Here is a 21,332-nt window from a genome sequence, read left to right on the forward strand (position 1 = left end):
CTTAGCATCTTTTTCCCAATATACTCCGCATCCCTTCTCAGCACATGTCCAAACCAATGTAATCTAGCCTCTCTGGCTTTGTCTCCAAACCTTCCAACCTGGGCTGACCCTCTAATATACTTATTCCTAATCCTGTCCACCCTCCTCAGACCCAGTGCAAATCTTAACATCTTTAACTCTGCCACATCCAGCTCAAACTCCTGCCTTTTTTTCAATGCCACTGTCTCCAACCCATATAACATAGCTGGTCTCACTACCCTCTTGTAGACCTTCCCTTTCACTCTTACAGGTACTCGTCTGTCACAAATCACTCCTGACACTCTTCTCCACACACTCCATCCTGCCTGTACTCTCTTCTTCTACACTCACCGTTACTCTGAACTATTGACCCCAAGTATTTAAACTCATCCACCTTCGCCACCTCTACTCCTTGCACCCTCACCATTCCTCTATCCTCCCTCTCATTCACACACATATATTCTGTCTTAGTCCTGCTGACCTTTATTCCTCTTCTCTCTAGAGCATATCTCCATCTCTCCAGGGTCTCTTCCACCTGTTCCCTACTCTCACTACAGATCACAATGTCATCTGCAAACATTATAGTCCATGGGGACTCCTGTCTGATCTCGTCTGTCAACCTGTCCATCACCACTACAAATAAGAAAGGGCTCAGAGCTGATCCTTGATGTAACCCCACCTCAACCTTAAACGCATCTGTCACTCCCACCGCAGACCTCACTGCTGTCACACTACCCTCGTACATATCCTGTACCACTCTTACATACTTCTCTGACACTCCTGACTTCCTCATACAATACCACAACTCCTCTCTAGGCACCCTGTCATATGCTTTCTCCAAGTCTACAAAAACACAATGCAACTCCTTCTGACATTCTCTGTACTTCTCCATCAACACTCTCAGAGCAAACATCCCATCTGTAGTGCTCTTTCCTGGCATGAAACCATACTGCTGTTCACTAATCATCACATCCCTTCTTAACCTAACTTCCACTACTCTTCCCAATAACTTCATGCTGTGACTGATCAATTTAATCCCTCTGTAGTTACTACAGCTCTGCACATCACCCTTATTCTTAAAAAATCGGTACCAAAATACTTTTTCTCCATTCCTCAGGCATCCTCTCACTTTCCAAGATTTCATTAAACAATCTGGTTAAAAACTCCACTGCCATTTCACCTAAACACCTCCATGCTTCCACAGGTATGTCATCTGGGCCAACAGCCTTTCCATTCTTCATTCTCTTCATAGCTATCCTTACTTCCTCCTTGCTAATCCATTGTACTTCATGATTCCCTATCCCTACATCATCCAACCTTCTCTCCCTCTCATTCTCTTCATTCATCAACCCCTCAAAGTACTCTTTCCATCTCCTCAATACACTATCCTCGCTTGTGAGTATGTTTCCCTCAGTATCCTTTATCACCTTTACCTGCTGCACATCTTTCCTAGCTCCGTCCCTCTGTCTAGCCAATCGGTACAGGTCCTTTTCTCCCTCCTTAGTGTCCAACCTTTCATACAACTCTTCATGTGCCTTATCCTTAGCCTTTGCCACCTCTCTCTTTGCCATGCACCTCATCTCCTTATACTCCTGTCTACTTTATTCATCTCTCTGACAATTCCACTTCTTCTTTGCCAACCTCTTTGCCTGTATACTCTTCTGTACTTCCTCATTCCACCACCATGTCTCCTTGTCATCCTTCCTCTGTTCCGATGTGACACCAAGCATCTTTCTAGCTATCTCCCTTACTAGCTCTGCTGTAGTTACCCAGCTATTTGGTAACTCTTCACTGCCACCCAGTGCCTGTCTTAACTCATCCCTGAACTCCACCTCACAATTACCCTTTTTCAATTTCCACCATTTGATCCTTGGTGCTGCCCTCACACTCCTCTTCCTCTTCTTGATCACCAGCATCATCCTACAAACCACCATCCTATGCTGCCTAAGTACACTTTCTCCGGCCACCACTTTACAGTCTCCAATCTCCTTCAAACTGGCCCTCCTACATAAGATATAATCCACCTGTGTGCATCTTTCTCCACTCTTGTAGGTCACCCTATGCTCCTCCCTCTTATTAAAATACGTATTTATCACAGCCATACCCATCCTTTTTGCAAAATCCACTACCATCTGACCTTCTGCATTCCTTTGTTTAACACCATACCTTCCCATCACTTCCTCATCCCCAATGTTCACTTCACCAACATGCCCATTTAAATCTGCTCCAATCACCACTCTCTAACCCTTGGGTACAGTCATCACCACTTCATCCAATTCACTCCCAAATTTTTCTTTCTCATCCATTGCACACCCAACTTGTGAAGCATATGCACTAACAACATTAATCATTGCACCATCAATTTCCAGCTTCATAAACATCACTCTATTCAACACCCTTTTCACCTCCAAAACACTCTTCGCATACTGTTCCTTCAGAATAACTCCTATGCCATTTCTCCTCCCATCCACACCATGATAAAACAATTTGAACCCACCTCCGATACACCTAGCCTTACTCCCCTTCCATCTGGTCTCTTGCACACACAATATACCAACCTTCCTTCTGTCCATCATATCATCTAGCTCTCTCCCTATATCAGTCATACTGCCAACATTCAAAGTTCCGATCCTCACTACCACAGTCCTAGCCTTTCTCCTCTCTTCCTGCCTTCGGCCATGCCTTCTGCCTGTCTGTATGTCTGTCATTATTTAGTGATCACAATCCATAACAAATTGCCAGAAGCCACTAATTTTCAAGGAAGGGACCAAATACCTTACAAATAGTTTGCTCAAGAATTCTGGACAAAGCCAAAAGTAAAGACGGACCAAGAGGGGCACGTTTTAAATATTATTCTGTATATTTGTTAGCCAGATAATCCCAATGGGCAAAGTGTCCCTTTTCAGAGGTGACCAGGGAGCACTGCCTGATTAAGTGACTTGCTCAAAGTTACAAAGTAGGCAAAAGGAAGTGAAAGGATTCAAACTTTGTACCTTTGACTACAGGAAGAAGTTCATTAGCATAAGTGCCAGACCATCCCAAATTACTTAAAACATTAAAAGATCAATAATCTTTGCATGGGTATGCATTCTCTGAACAATAAAATTGTGAAACTGTAATAACTAGCATTATTAACTGACGTAGTCCTCAGTAATGTACCAGAAAAACTGAGTTAATAAGAGATAGGGCATAGATATGAGGCAAAAATCAGTGACAAATAAGAGACATGCTACTCTGATAAACTTCAGAGTTAAACAGAACAATAGGCTTTACATCAACATGCATTTTTTGAACATATGAACAACAAAAACTATGTTACTCTTAATAAGTGGCACTATTGACTGATATAAACCTTAATAATTTTTACTCATTACTAATTAATCAGAAAATGAGGATGTGAGTGAAGGTCTAGGAGATAGTGCTTCTTGTAGTCACAAGTACAGTGTTTCATTCTTTTGACCTCCATTTGCCAACTGTGTGAGCTAGTCACTTAACCAAACAATGCTCCTAGGTTCCCACTTTAACTGGTTTAAAAGATGTAAAAACAAAAACACAGGGCATATGTATGAGGGTCCTAGGCATAATAATGCTCCACATCGACCGCCCCACCTTGCAGCCAACCTATCATATGGCTGTGTCTCCCCAGTTATCATAAAACACTGTTGAATCTTGTCAGTTTGCTTACTATTTTCCTTTTTACTTTTACAATAATCACCAAAATTTGAATTTAATTTAAAACTTGTATTAAAATTTTACAGCAAAAACATTGACGACCATTTAGTGAACAAAACAAAACACTCTTACATTGAAAACAACATGCGCAATAGTAATCTTCTCATATTCTGAAATTCACATTTATTGAAAATGCATCTTGCAATTTATTAAAATATATGGCGTCTATATTATCTGATCGAAAGTTTAGGTTAATGAATACCTAAATTTCGACCTGGTAATATCGAAAAATTAAAACAACAATCAGCCGATTTAACTTAGGGAATGAATTCCCTCGACTGCAAAAAAAAAAAATTAAACCAAAATAAACTGGGGGGCTTTGCCCCTACAACCCCCTAACTAAGTATATCAATTCCGAGACCACTCTACAGTGGGTAAAGGGGCAAAATACGCAGAAGGGCCAAGGGAATTCTTTCCCTGTGTTAAATTGGCCATTTACATTTTTTGCTTTCGCTATTACCAGATCGACGTTTAGGTATTCGATAACCTAAACGTTCGATCAAGTAATAGGAACCCAAGTACATGGGCAGTGATTCATAGTCAAAAAGCATATGGTGAAGTACTAATTCTGTGAAGGGTGCATAAATCCAAAGGACAAATATGTAATGAATTTGGTAACACCCTGGGTGAGCCAACAATCTTTTCAGGGGCCAGCCGAGGAGCACTATCTGGTCAAATAACATGGTCAGACTAACACTTGACAAATAAAGGCTGAGGAAATCAAAAGCTGGGCTACAGAAAGCAGCTCATTAACAGCTCATAGCCTCAGCTCATCTGCACAAAGTACCAGACAAATTGTTGTTGCCTAGCTCAGTGCTTGTCACACCCCTGTGCCTGCAAAATCAAGTTAAATTAAAAAGGCGTTCATAATAAATGTTAATATTAAACTCATAGATGTCATGCTATGCAGTTTATTCACAGATAAATAAGTGCACTGTCAATAGCCATCAAAACAAGGAAACCAAGGCTCGTAGCCAAAGAAAATGCACTTATGATAAAGCCTCTGTTATCTACAATGCAAGGCATACAGATAGACACACACACACACACACACACACACACACACACACACACACACACACACACACACACACACACACACACACACACGTGACCTTCAATTACAACCCCATGTGTAACTACTTACATTCAGATGTTTGCTTGCAATATTTTGAATGAAAAATACAAATAATGACCAAGTGTATTTCAGTTTGCTGCTATAACAACCACACATTCCATCCCCCGATGCCCCCCTAACCTCAAGAATCATAGAGAAAGAGTTAACAATCAGAAAGCGGTTTTAAACCTTTCTCTTGTAAACTTAAAAAGTTGCATTAGCAAGTATATTTCGAAGGACACAATGTCCGAATCTCACATGCCCGCCATTAATTAGTGACTGCAATCCAAAAACAATTTGCAAGAAAGCCACACATTTTAGAAGGAATAAACCAAAAGAGGGTAGGTTTGGCATAATAGTTAAGGTCTTTGCCTTATAGATACAAGGTACAGGATTTAATTCTGACCTGAAATTATTGGCCGGGTTAAAATGGCCCTTTTGAGCAGTTAGTCAAGTATTCACCCCTAAACCAAACTAATTCTCAATTTCTGATAAAGCCAAAACATTGTGGTGGGGGAAATCAGAAAAAGAGACAGAAGTTAAATATTATTTCTTTATTGATTTGTTAACCAGGTAAACCAGCTGGAGACTGTCCCTTTTCAGAGGTGAGCTAGGACTACTGTCTGAGTGTTTTGCCCACAGTCACACTCTAGGCAAATGGTGGTAGGAGGATTCAGGACCTGTACTTTTGACCACAGGAAGAAGTTCATTAAAATTTCTGAACCTTAAGTGCCAGATAATTCTCATTCACTCAAAAAGCTTAACAACAGGTGTTGCATGTACATGACATTTCCAGTCAAGGAGAACTATGAAAATCTAATGGTTGACACTGACTGGCTGAAATCCTTAATAATTTACAAACCTCTCCCATACAAAAAAAAAAAAAAAAAGGAAAGAGGTTAATGGAGGACTAGAAGTTAGTGTGGAGGGGTTGATATAAAGGACTGAAGCTCTAAGCTCTTAATAAGCTGCCTCCTGTAGTTAAAGGTACAAGCTGGATTCCTCTACTTGTCAACTGATAACTCTATGTGGAGCATTTTTCACACACACACACACACACACACACACACGCACGCACGCACGCATGCACACACACACACACACACATGCACACAAACACACACACACACACACACACACAGAAAGACACAAGCTCAGCTTCACTTACTTGACATTGCATTATAAATTAAAATGTATTTGCTAACAGTAAAGCTTAATGCATCACACCACCAAGAGTTCTATGTAAATGGAGAAGTGGATACTGCATCCTAGTTTCAGATGTTCCTTCAGCAATTTATTAACTGCTTAAAGTGTTTTAAAGATTATGAAAAGAAAATAACACAAAATTCAATGGATATTTATAAACTGTCCTCATTCATATCCTTTATATTTACCCTATTCTCTATACCCAGCAGCCTAACAGGGCAGGAGCCAAGGGGACTTATCCCCCCTGACAAGGGTGGCATTCAGACTACGTTGATTGTGAGATTACTAACTAGTCTTAAATCTGAGGGATGCAGGATCAAGCAGGACTTGGGAAGTCATTGTATAAATAGTTCACATGAACCTTGAACAGTTCAAATTACCACAATAATAATGTGCAGGTCTTTTCTGTTGAAGGACATGCAACCACAGTGAGAAACCATTCCTCACAAAGTCTCAAAATCATGTGAATATCAAATTTGTCTTATCTGACTTTTTATTCACACTCTAATTTGCCTGTGTCTTGTGCTTTTACTGCACCTTTCTGTGTTCTGCATTTTGTCCACCAGAAGCTCTCCTTATGCGTTGCCTCTGGTTTTAGACAACCCCTTCCATGCATGCCTCTTTATTTCTGTCAGGTTACATGGTAATGTCTTTTCTACTAGATGCTTCATGGTTTCATTATGATATCTGACTGTAAATTTGATCACATGTACATTTTTTACCCTTGGATCTGCCTGTAGCTGTCTAAAGGGAACTATGTTGTTATCTCCCCTAAACAGCAGTAAGCTCCATCAGTAAAGAACATTGTCTGAGTTAGGTTACAACTTCACTGCTGCCTTTTATTATTCTTCAGGAAACTATTTTAGCAGCTTACCTTCCAAGATATTGTGCATCTCCCAAAACAAACATCAGTGATACAGCAGAAGCACATCCTATCATGTCATCTGGGTTTTAGCTTCAGGACATTGTGGGCTGTTTTACTAGATCACCTCTCATGATACAGTATTTGTTCACAAAATCCTGCTTATTTTAAAGCACAACATATACTCTCCTTTTATTTATGCATAACCAATTGTTGTTCCTTTTTCAGTAGTGCCATTATACTTAATGCCCTCCATAATGTGGCTGAGGATGGTGTCTGAAGAACATTTAGGCCTTTATTTTAGACCTGGCCTCCATGATGTACACCAATAACATACTTTTAAAGTAGGTAAGGTCAAGCAATTTAAAAGCCTCCAGAAATATAGAAGTAAGCTCAGAGAATAACAATTAATGGTAATAGCCAAGAAACTGTGGTAAAAATGCTATAACTGTAGTGCTCAGGTAATCTTTGCCATAATTGGCCAGTGTACAGTCATCCATGGAAAGTAGCATTTCATATCATCCCCATAGATTCATGAAGCTCCATGCAAGAATAAGGCTATTCCTACATGGAGTGGTTCGTGTCCATTTAGGATAGCAGCGCACCTTGCATATGCATGAAGGCATGCTGCTTTCTAAACTAAAAGGACACAAACTAGGAATGAGTGCAGGGGGTGTGTATCAGCAATCTCAGCACCTGAAACATACCCCCTTCACTCTGAAAGTGCCGTAAGGAACTTTCTGATATGGATGAGTGTCAAACTATATAATATTAAAGCCTGGCTCTAATATGATATAGTAAACGAGTGTCCGCAGACACTGAAATGTAAATAGAGAACATTTCAGTGTCCGCGGAAGGTGAAAATAAAAAAAAAAAAAAAACAATAAACACCAATAGAAGGCAGCAGCCTTCAAGTGCACACCCCCAAATGTATGCACTCTTGCCCTACATGCATAGAAGCAGTAGGGCAAGAGGAAAGGAGTAAAAAATAAAAAAATGGAATAATATTTTTTTTCAGGATGTAAATCCGAAGTTTAAGTGCCATGCACATTGTTTGCATGGTGCGCCACTATGCTTAGCTTGGCTGAAATCCTGAAAATGATAGACAAGTGCTACTGTGATAGAAACCATCATAGAGCTGCTGTATTATAGTGGTATTGTCATGGTATAGCATGTAGAACATGCTCGGTTCAAATCCCCTTTCTACCAAATTACTTAATAAACTTTTAAGGAATTTGAATGATAGATATCAATCATATGTATCATGTATAGCACAGTAGGGGTGGGAATATGTAAAATATAAATGTAAAAAACAATTTATAACTTTAATGGAAAAAAAAATAGATTTAAGAAATGCTTTGTGAGTGTAAGCATTGCTTACCTGCATTCAGCTCTGCTTAGCTGGTGTAAGCATTGCTATGCGGATTTGCGTGGAGCTAAGCATAGTGTAGTATATCAGTAACAAACAAGGTAAAATATGCAGGAGAGGAATAATAGAATATGTTTGAGTGTGTCTGAGTAAACCTGCCAATGAAGTGCCATGTCAGGGCTACTGTAACAGTTAGAAATGAAAAGCATTGCCCTGTCCAGATCATGCAGATATGTATGTCAAAACTAATAAAGGTGATCCCAAACACTGGTGTGTGTCATCTCACTTGTACCTGATGCATAGAAATGTGTATGTCCTGCAGAATGAATTAACTGAGGTGAACTGATTTAGCACTGCTTGTCTGCATACTTTAGAATGGGCATGTCACATAAATGGAAAAAAGCAACAGTACATATTCCCATCAGAATGTGCTTTACTTGTTTGTCTGCCAGGATTGTCCTGTGTTAACTTTTCCATTTCAGCTATATGTAGTTGTGAATGTAATGAGAAATGTATAAGGCTAACAAGTGCAGACCTAAAACCTACACTGTGTACTCAGGAATCTAAATTGCAGTATGTGAGAGAGGGAGCTTTGAGCAGCCTTTGTGTCCCTGGAGGAGTGGTTTCAGCCCAGAAATTAGTAGTTTATTGGCCATTTTGGGCTAATTTCTCTTTCATTTCCCTGCTATAAAACCTGCATTTGCAAGGTTTTTGTGCTAGCATACAGCTCAGCAAGCTCCTGTCTGGTGCCTTGCAGAGTTCTACAGCAGCAGAGAGACAAAAGAGAGACTTTGGAGTAACTAAGTATCATTTTTCTGCATTTTCTTGCCGCCTTTAGCTAATTCTGCCTAAAACACCAATTTTCTAGAGTTTCTGTGATTTAAAAAGCTTGTTTCAGTTACATGTTGTACTTATTTTACTGCCTGCACTTTAACAAAGGTGTTTTTGTGTTTAAATTACCTGTTTAACTGTTGTAGGCTACACACTGAAGTGTGATAGCCATTTCTGTGCATTTAAAGGGTTTTTTTTTATTGTATCTGCTTTATTTTCTGAAAAAAACAAAAAAAAATAAACTTGTTTTCCCGCCTTTCTAAGCTAGTATATTCCAGTTTTCAGGTTAGTGCTGAATTCAGGGCTGTGTTACAAGTTTCTGTGTTTGCCATACCTTACTTGGATAGAAGGAAGTTTCTCTGTTCACTGTGAGACAGGGAGCTTTGAGCAGCCAATCTGTCCCTGGAGGAGTGGTTTCATCCCAGAAATTGGTAGATTATAAAACCTGCATTTGCGTGGTTTTGCGCACGGGCAGTGCCAGTTAGCTAGGGTATAACTATTCTCGGCTCCACAAAGTCTACTCTTCAAATTTTCCCTTGGAACTATACAAACGTTCAACTTAAGCACTCAAACCATTCACTTCTCATCCCAGCACTTGCGCAAAACACATAGCAAGCACTAATAAACCTTAGCACTAGACCCCCCCCATACTGTAGAGAAGGACAAGGCTCTCTATTCGACCTTACCTGCCAATCAAAAAAAACAGTTCACTGTACCTATTCAGGCATGTCCAAAGGGCAGTTACAGGTGTAATCTCCTGTCCAACTGGTGAATCTGGGCATTTTGAGGCAATGTTACAACTGCCTCATGTACACAGACAACCCTCTCCTCCTTCCACCAAACACTAATACATTCAAGAGATGCAATTATACAGCCAAACTGGAGGCTAAGCTCTCTCAACCCAAGACTGGACCAGGCAGTCAAGAGGAGAAGGGAATTACATGCATCACACCACCAGTCTCACATAAACCTATGAAACCAGCACCGGAAAAAAACACACATAAATACATGAAAATATACTCAGAGGCTCTAAATAAAAATCTGCAAAAGTAACAGAGACCTCCAAATCAGACATCCAAGCAACCTCCACCCCCCAATACAAACCATGAAACACATACTTCACAAAACCAGTGTGCCACGCAATCACAGCCCTTAAGGCAAATAACATACCCAACACACTAGTAATAGGTGACTCTATAGTCAGGCACACTGACGTCCCACTCACTAGGCTGAACAAAGAGAAGGTTACTGTTAGCTACCTGTCGGGTGCCAGGATCCGCCACATAACACAAGCACTCAAGTCACTCCAAAATAAATACAAATATGACTCTGCCATTGTCCATGTTGGTGTGAATGACTTGAGCCATACCTCCCTGGACTACATGAAAAGAGACATGGAGGAGCTCTCTGATCACGTAGCCCAGGCCGGTATGACCCTGACCCTGAGTATCATCCTGCTCTCACCAAGAATGATACCACTGTATAGAGAAACAATTATCAATTTCAACAATTGGCTAAGCTTCTGGTGTAATTCAAAGGAGATCCAGTGTCTGTCAGCCTGGGATGATATGCTTGACAAGCCATGCTGCTTCGCTAGAGACGGCTTCCACTTGTCACCCTTAGGCTTTCGAATACTGGCCAAGGCTCTTGCCACCCCCATAGTGCCTTTTTTAGGCAAGGTGCAAAAGACAAACCCTCTGATGTAAACAGCACAAGTAACAAAAAGCTGAGGGTAATGTTACTCAATGCCAGAAGTCTAAACCTCAAAATGCATGCACTCAAGGCACTACTCAGTATGGAGAAAATCGATATATGTACAGTAACAGAAACCTGGTTTAAGGCTCCAGAGAGCACCCCAGCACTAGCAGGCTACAACTCATACCATACATTTTGGCCACAAAACCCGGACCAAAATACAAAAGGTGGGGGAGTATTCATATTCATCAAGGATACCCACACCTCCAGGATAGTGGCACAGCACGATGCTTCAGAGATCATCCACATGCAACTAACAATGGGCAAAATTGCTATTCAAATTATAGCTTGCTACAGATCACCCACTATGTCCCAGGACCCCTACTCCACATTCCTGGAAACACTGGGAAACATAAAGGTCCTACCAAACACCCTGATATTGGGTGATTTCAATCACCCAAACATTAACTGATGGAGCTACTCAAGTACAAACTCCCTTGCTCAACATTTCCTAGAATTTATAAACTCAAATTTCCTGGATCAACTGGTCAATACCCCCACCAGATGTGACAACATATTGGACCTGGTCATAACCAACATAGGTGACCGGTGTTCCACACCAGAGGTCAACCACTTGCTGGTTAGATCTGACCATAAACTAATCACTCTGGATATCCACATTCCGCCAGCAACCCCGGTCAAAGAAACCACCATGAAAAACTTTTCAAAAGCAAACTTCACGTTACTTAAGACCGAGATGGGAAGTTTCAAAGCCCCTATGCTAAAGGATAATGCTGTCCAAGCTGCAAAATCCTTTACTAATGCACTCTACAGGCACCTACAAGAATGCATGGATCATGCTATCCCAAACAAAACCAAGATTCACTCCTCCAAGAAAAGGAAACCAGTCTGGTGAACCCCTGCCATAAACAAGCTATACAACAGGAGGAAACTACTACAGAAAAGAGTAAAATCCCAAGAAGGGAAGACATCCCTGATCAGTATCAGCAAGAAACTATGTTCCCTCATAAAATCATCCAAGGCTAGCTTCGAAATGAAAAATTGCCATAGACTCCAAAGAAAAACACAAGGTATTATTTTGCTATGTCAAGAATCTAAGTGGCAATTCTCAGATTTGCTCAGAGTTAGTGCAGAATGGCACAAAATACACTGAACTGAATGATATAGCCAACATCCTGGCAGACAGGTTTTAGTGCAAACTTCACCCCCCTCTAACCCTCAAAAGGGCCCATAACTATACCAGAAGAATATAGTGCCCCTGAAATCACAGACACTCATGTTAAAACAGCTCTCTCCAAAGCCAAAAACACAGCATCAATGGGACTGGACGGTGTCCCAGGCTGCGTCCTACATGCTATGTGCAGAGTGGCACACAGCAACAGTTATTCCACTCCACAAAGGTGAAGCCACAACAGACCCCGAGAACTATCGCCCTATAAGCATGACTAGCTTGGTCTGCAAAGCTATGGAGTGCATCATCATAGATCTCATTAGCAGAGACGTTGAAAACCTCCAAACACTGGACCCTACCCAGTTCAACTTTGTTAAGGGAAGATCATGCCTCCTAAACCTGGTAGACTTCTTTGACACAGTTACCAAGGCTATAGGCGAGGGAAAGTTGTCCACACAGCTTACCTAGACCTCACAAAGGCCTTTGATACCATTCCCCACTCAGGTATTATAGACAAGCTCACCAACCTGAACATAAACCCCTACACCATGGGGTGGGTTGCCAACTGGCTCATGGACAGAACCCACATAGTAAGAGTTGGGGGAGCTAGGTCTGACTGTAAACTGGTCACGAGTGGCATTCCCCAGGGCTCAGTCCTAGGACCCCTCCTGTTTGACATATACTTCTCAGAGGTACAGGAAAGCACAAAAGGGCTATGGCTGACCAAATTCACAGATAACTGCAAACTAGGGGCTATAACTGACTCTCCGGCTGACACAGACATCCTCCAAAAGGGTCTTACTGAGACAGATACCTGGTGTCAAAACAATGGCCTCAAGCTAAATTCCAAAAAAGTGCATAGTCATCCCCTTTGAAAAAAACAAAGTACCCACAAACTACCACATAGGTAGGAGCCCCCTAAATACAGAAGACATAATAAGGGATCTCTGGACCCAAGTAGATAGTAACCTCTCCTTTGATAATCACATTGCCAAAGTGGTTAGAAAATCCTTCTATGTTGCCCACATAATCACAAAAGGGTTTGCATCTAGATCGAAAGAGGTCATTGGGCCTCTCTATGCATCACTCATCAGACCCATCATAGAGTACAATGCCCCATTTGGGATGTACCTTACAAGACACCTGCAACAACTGGAAAGACCACAGAAGTACCTCACCAAGATGATCACTAGCCTCAAGCAGATGCCCTATGCAGCTCGACTGAAGAAACTCCAGCTGTACTTGGTTGCATACCACCTACTCAGAGGTGATCTCTGCCTGACATACAAGGTCATGACCAACCCAGAATTGATGGACATGATCCACCTAAAGAAAACCATATCCCCTCGAGCCACATGCTCCATGGATCTAAACCTCACCACGCTAACCCTCTTCAAGAGAAACCTTGAAGAGTGGATGGGAAACAGAAAGTTTGCCCCAGGGATCACTTCAATGGCTCTGCTGGACAGAAGCATAGGGAACTAATCTAAGGGGGGCGGCGAAAGCCAACACATTCCGGCTAGGCTTATAAAGGCCTTCGTGCAGATAGCCAGGTACCGACCTATGAACCTATGTAGTTGTAAAACAGTCAAATGTGCAATCCAGCTAATGTGCACATGTTTCACAAACAGTGACACCAATATTTGTTGTACATGCATAAATATACTGAAAATGGGAAACAAATAATGCAACATGTGATAATAAAAGTACTGTGCACAAAAATATGTACTAGATAGAAATGTCACAAGCAAAACGCAGCACTTCCTCAGTAGCTCAGTCTGATAAGGACTAGGTCTGTAGTTCAAATTTGCACCCACAGCGCGGTTCAAATCCAAGGACTGCCATTAACACCTCATTCTGGTTCTACAGTTTTAAACTGCAATCTGAATAGAAAAAATAATGTACTACAACACATGCATTTTCCATACTGGGTACACAGGTAAACAATCTGAATAGAAATACTAGTATAATTTGTATAACTATGAAAGGTATACAATTGCTGTGTTTACCAGCCCCAGTCCTACAAATAGATGCAAGCTAGACATACAAACTCTGCAGTCTGGCCCAGACAAGCCCCTCAAGTGTCACACTGTCATGGATAGTCTCCCCGTTGACAAGAAACCTGCACACAGAGAATGTCCCAGTAGATGTATGTGAAAGACACAACACACACTCCAGGGCCTGCAACTAAAATGTGAATCTGAAATAAGTGTAGAAACAGCAATGTAATGCGCAGACAGTTCATCTGGACAAAACCACATGTAAAGAAATCTGCATAGAAACAGGCCTAAAATAAGAGTACAATTGCTCTGTTGATATCTACAGCTGTTGATGTGCTGTAGCAGCCCCATGGCCCAGGTAGAGTTTAAGTGTGATCAGAATTTAGAGTAGTGAATAGTAGTGTACTGACAAATATACTTGATAGCAGTTGTCAAATGAATCTGTTCCCTTCCCCCACCACTCAACTGATCCAACCATCACACTGAAACCACCATGGCTATGTTCCTAAACAAACCTCTACTGTTTGGACTGTTGTTCCATTTGGTTTATCATTCTTTAAACTGTGTGCATACTAATATCCCCTGTTGAATAATCATCTTATTGTCTGCCTGACATACCACTAACTGGGATGCTGTTACAACCGTGAATGCCATTCCATATATGCATGGGTTTGCTATGGCACTGTTATAACTGCACTGTTTTGGGTTAATGGGAATATCCATGCATGCTATTTTGACTAATGTTGTAATGTGTTGTGATGACTAACCAATATTCATTGTTAATTTCCACACCATAGCACATATGGGAAGGCAGATCCCAGCAGATTCGCCTGTCCCACCCCACCTGGCTGAGGCACTGGGTCACAGCGTGTCTGGGACCAAACCCAGACCTTCTTCATCTGCTGGTCCTGCACCACCCTCCAGTGGAACCTCTGCAGGGGATTGGGCTCACCCACTCGCAAGTGGGCGTGGTGAGGACGTTGTCACCCGGGACGAGGTCTGTGGCATAGTGCACAGTGTCCTCCAGATGGAGCTGGATGATCGCCTGCAACAGGGGGAGGGCAGGCTGTCACAGCTAGAGGGGCAGGTGGCTCATCCAGCTCAGCCCCCAGCACAGCCACCTTTGGGGCTGTGAAGGAGTAGCGGTGACTGCCATTGGGTGGGGACATCAGTGCCACTATTACCATCTTGGGGGCTCATGAGCCTCAGATTCCCAACCACCCTCCCCGCCAAGGTGTCTACACCCCATGTGTCATACACCGCCACTGTCTGCTGTCTTGTCTGTCTGCAAATGCAACCTCTCATACCAACCCTTCCTCACCACACTTACAAATAATCTTTCCTTAACATCCCACTCTCACCTTAAAAAAAAAGGGCATCTGTCCCACAAAAAAACATGTCCCATACATAGCTCTGCATTTTGGCCAGAGACTTGTACCCAGCACACAATCTAACCTTACCAATCATCCATATTGTATGATGCTCACACACCTACCTGTAGGGTGTGAGGCTCCAAATTCTAAATTGCCCACATTGAAAATAGCTGTCGCTGCCAAAGAAATGCAGAGCTATGGTCCTTTCCTACACCCGTCCTGCACATCCCTACTTGTTTCTCCTCTTGTTTGTGCCCCAGCTTGCGTCAATTTCACCACTTTCCTATCTCCCTTTTTTCTTTTCTTTATTTGAAATAAGTGTAGATTTAAGCGGCCATAAGCGGACGTAAGCCAGCATAAGCAAAAGTAAACCTGCTTACAACTGCTTTAAAGTGCCTTAATCATTCTGTCTCCATCAGCCCCTGTTCTGCCCAGCAACAAAATAAGCAGTCCTTGCAAGTCTCAAAACCAGGACACTGCACACTGTAGCCAAAGTGATTTACCATTAAGCCACATCAGATATAAATAGACCTCATGTTTTCTCAAACATATCATCCATTACAGTCATTCAACAGTAGAGGAAATGTATATATGTATATATATATATATATATATATATATATATATATATATATATATATATATATGTAGATGTATGATCAAAGGCACCATTAATGGGGATGAGGGGGCCCAAATGAAGTACTTGTTATAATTATTGATATCATTTCCTCCTCCACAGCCAAACAGATCTGCCTTGCAACACAATACCAACACTTGCAAGTCTCATACCCAGGACCCTACACAATATAGCTACAAGAAGTTAAAAGTAATCCATCTCAGCTGTATGGTATCAGGATGATATCAATAACATATCATGCAGAACAGTACACATACATATACATATACATATATTACTACGTATAGATATGTACAGGAAGATACATATTTAAAGGGTGCACAGCATATTGAACAGCCAGTATTCCTACAGTTGCCACCTTTTAAAATGGACAGTGTTTGATTCTCTCATACAAAAGACAATTATTGCATGAAACATATACCCACAGAGAAGTCAAAGATATGACACCTCACACAGGTTTTCATATATAGAAATGTTTATTTGTGTACTATTTCAGTTGTATATGCCATTTCATATACCAGTTAGGTGTTTGAAATACATACTAACTGAGTAATATAACTCTCAAGCAAAACATGTTATACAGTAATCTGAAAGAATAACATATGTTGCTGTCCAGGCCAAGGCCTTCAAGTAGTACAACAGTAAGGAAACACTGGCCTGGAAGATAAGAATCAATCAACACTAATTAATGCAGTTGTAGTTCAGCAGCCTCCAATTACAATCTGTACTCAACCCCTAGGGGGAAAATAATTAAGTTGTTACAATGAAAATGTATCTGTTACATAACAATGCTTAACATAAAACATCACTATCACACTGTCAAACAGAACTGTCTGTAAAACAGTAAGCACTAGCCCGCCACTGTTCCCATGTTGAAATGTATGAAAATGTACAGCCATATACCTTTAGGTGTCTTACTACTGATATCCCTCACATGTTGTAACAGCCTAGGTTATAAATGGTGCATACCCCTCCCTCATAGAATGACTTACAAGGGCATATAGCAGTGTTACATACACCTGCCTCTGGACTGTACAAGGTCACACACATTTTGTCCAGCTGTAGTCCACAGATATATATATATATATATATATATATATATATATATATATATATATATATATATATATATACATACCCCTACCACACAATACGTGTGGGGGTCCACAACATCACTGGAATGGAATGCCAGCACTACATAATGATGGGCCACTACTTAACCTCTTACTGCATGACATATGGACAAAGCCTGGTATATAGGTGGAGGACAGAGGCTTGAAGACAGGGCCATATTTGCAATATTGTTGTTTTATACTGTGAAAGTTGCTGGTGTTACAGGATTGGTTGCAACATACCCTTATTCAGGAATAGGAAGTCAGAAACACAAATGGATGTAACCATGTACTGATAGCACTCAACAGACAGAATGCCACTGATATATCAGAGCCAAGGTCTGTGTGGTGAACAGACAACACATAACAGCCAATCCTCTGGTCATCATGTGGATAGGCCCACAGTTGAGAGCTATGCAGACAGACTGCATTCCATGATAAACTAGCATGTACACACAAACTCCGCAAAACTAGCAGTATACAATGAATATAACAATACTACTCACACTATCCATAAGTCTGGAACCTTATAAAATATGTAGTTGCCCTGTGTCTGCAAGTCGTGCTGTAAGAGGTATTGCTACCTGCTGTCTGTAACACTGCTGCCCACACACAGGAAGGATGTCTTCCATACAGGAAAGGTAAGGGGACAATGCCCACATGATGTAGTAATTTATAGTAGTGGGTTGCCATGACAGTGGTCCTTGGAAGTACTACACAGCTGGCTGCATGCAAGTAGCAAGTGGTGATCACTGATTGGTGCAGAGGCCATCACCTGATCATGTGCAGCACCTAAAAAATCCATGCAGCAATCTATTCAAAGCAGCTCAATCCCTGTAGTGGAGAGAGAGAGACAGAGAGAAACAATCAAACAAACATGATAAAGTATGTAAACCAACTAAAATTGCAAATCAACCCTATATAACTAAGGGGAGACATAAAAGTGTACTCAGAAGAGAGGACAATACTACAACAGGTATGTGAAGTATATATGAATGTAATTGAATGTAGTACTTGGTCTATAATAATGGGATAGATGATGTAGAAAGATTTATATGTGCCATCAGGAGTTGTTGTAATGATGTCCTACTGAACAACTGCTATGGACATAGTGTCTGGCCCTGTGGGCAGTGGGCCATACCTGTCATCTGTGCAGATCACCACTGAATGATAAGATGTAAGCCATCATGGCATATCATGGAAGAGGGTGCCATGTCAATAAGAGTGTGCACACTCCCCATAGCCACAGTAAGGTTTGAAGGTTGATAGTGTAATTATATTGGCCATACATGCACCGCTGATGATGAAATCTGTAAATCAGACATCAGGCATTCATAGATTACATCTGTCCACATATCATCCCAGGTATGTGTCGGACAAATACATAGGGGCTGTGAGCAGCAGAGCAAACATAACTGACACACATATACACACTCAGCAATGGTGTGTACATCTGTGAGGTATGGTGCACAGTACATGCCAGGGTGCTGAACAGGTGCACAGCGATACTGTGCATATGGGTGCAGTGTATTCCAGGGTAAGGGGCATCACCTACTAACACAACCCATGCATCACAGAGATGTATAATGTTGGTAACAGGGATTGATTATAGCTGCACTGCATGCTGAGTGCCATATGTCATGCATGTTGACAGATGGGTAATGAGAGGTCTGTGTGTAATATCTTTGTGCAACCTCACCTGTAAGTGTGTGTGTGTGTGTGTGTGTGTGTGTGTGTGTAATGTTAATCAATGATGTACAGGTCTTAAAGTGTGTTCTTGTTTTCCCTCACAGGTGACTAGGTGGGTCAGTGTCCCTCCTGCAGGCAAACTGATGTTAGTGTCCATACAGACACTGATAATGATGATAGGTGTGTTGAGCCAAAGGCAGGGTTTTCAGTGGTTGAAGCTGCGCCATCGTTTGACATCCCACTGTTATCCACTTCATCCCCGCACACAGTCACATTGCCTATACATACCGTATTAACAGTGGCCATAGATGAGGGACAGTTGGCGGGTAGTGGCATGGTACAGGACAGTGTGGTGTCTATGACATATGTGTCTGGACAAAGCAGCCATAGCCAGATGTCCAGTGGGGTACCACACAGGCAGATGTACAGGGGTGCTCATAGGAAGGCTGCTGGTTATCATGCCCCTGGCAGAAGTGCCACATCTAGTGCCACCAGATGCATGTTGCAGGCTGTCATGGAGGTGCAGGCACATATGGAATGGTATGCCAGACAGGGTCTGAGGCTGCAGAGGGCTACTCATTCAGTTATTGACAACATCCGTGATCTTACAGTTGCCCACTGTTATTTTGCAGAGGTCATGGATAGATGGTTGGGTGAGTTGGTGGGAATCCTGGACCATGGAATGTCTGTGCTTGATCATATGGTGGGAGTAGTGTGATGGCCACAAGGATATAGGTCAGCAACACCAACAGCTGGAGGTCAATGTGAACATGCAAGAAGTCAGAGCCACTGCTGTAGTAGCAGTACCAGCCCCAGCACTGCAGGGTGGGTGCTGTCCAAACCACAGCAAAGCAGGCCATGTGCACATGACCATGGTCAGTCCCAAGAGGGACCTGGATCCAATGGACATATGTCATCATTAGGGGAGAGTACCATATTGTGGCTTGTACCTGGTGGTGCCCGTGGAACCCCTGGCAGGCACAGTTCTCATGTCCATGGCCAGAGATGGTGAACTGCACACCCTGCCAGGTACATTCTGCAGTTGTCCAACAAACCTCTGTATAGGGCAGCCACATGGCAGAACTGTGTGCATGCATACATACACAACACCAACACAGCTACCCCATACCTATACACACCACATCACAAAGGCTCAATTAATAATTAACCCCCCACACATGCATGCACACACACACACACACACACACACACACACACACACACACACACACACACACACACACACACACACACACACATGTGATGTCAAACATATGTCTCAGCCTAGGTCTCTGGCAAACTGACAACACACCCTGTGTATATGATGATACCTGTGCCACATCCCTGTCATCCATAACATCAATGAAAGGACAGGCTAATATGGTTCTGATGCACAGGGTGACTGTGCTATGGTATACCAATGTAATGCTGTGTAACATGTTGTCAGCACTAAAGTTTAAAGTTTACATATCAGGAAGTGTAGCTGTCCAGCCATGATGCATTATAGCTGTTATTAACACTGAGTGATTGTGGTCTCCATAATGTATTCCCTTGGTGTTGTATGTGTCCATGTGTCAGCAGGATACAACATATACAGGGTGCATGTTCATCTATATATGTATTTATATTTACATTTATATTTATTTGTATTATATTATTGTATTATACATATATATATACATTTTTATAGGAGGGGTCGCATTTATTCATTACTTGTTTATTTAATTTATTTAATCTAATGCGATTTGGTCCAAATACAGGGCATGCGTTTTTGTACTTTTGGCTTCAGTTGAATGAAATAACTAATTAATTAATTGCTGTTTATGATTTACATGAATTTCATTGGTCAATAGGCTCATTCAGTTCCCTGGTACTCATATATAAGGAGTTGGAATGTAGTAATATGTGTTCTGATGAAGTTCGTTTGATGGACGAAACCTAGGTCGACGTTTTATTCTGTTTGTAATAATCAATAAAGCTTTTGGAACGTTTATGGGCCTTGGATTCTTTTGGTGAGCTGCAGTTTCGTTCTACTCCACAGCGGCTCCACTTGATTGGGGCACCTTTTTCAGTGGTAATTCCATGTGTCAGCAGGATGTTGGTCTGCTGTAGTTTCCTACAAGGGGTATGGCACTGTGGTGACACCTTGACTGTGCCATATCCTGGGTACAGCTGAACACGTCACAGGTCTGTATAACAGTTACTGCATGTGCCACATGGCTGATAGGTCTGGGGTGTATACAGGTGAGTGCATTGTGGCTAATGTCAGCAGCCCTTCTACAGTGGACAATGGTAAGTGTACTGGGTGGTGCACACCACATGTTTGTGTATAACACACACAGAGGCTTTAGTGTTGATGCAATATACAGAGAATACACATGGATGCATGTACTTGTGCGAGGAACCCATTTTGGCCTATGTAATTCTACCAAGTCAGAATATGCAAAAGAACACATTGGGAAATAAACAGTCAGCTAGTTTAATGTCATTGACAATGGT

The sequence above is a fragment of the Protopterus annectens genome, chromosome 5.part1, assembly GCF_019279795.1.
Source record: "Protopterus annectens isolate FY-2018-M chromosome 5.part1, PAN1.0, whole genome shotgun sequence".
NCBI lineage: Eukaryota > Metazoa > Chordata > Ceratodontiformes > Protopteridae > Protopterus > Protopterus annectens.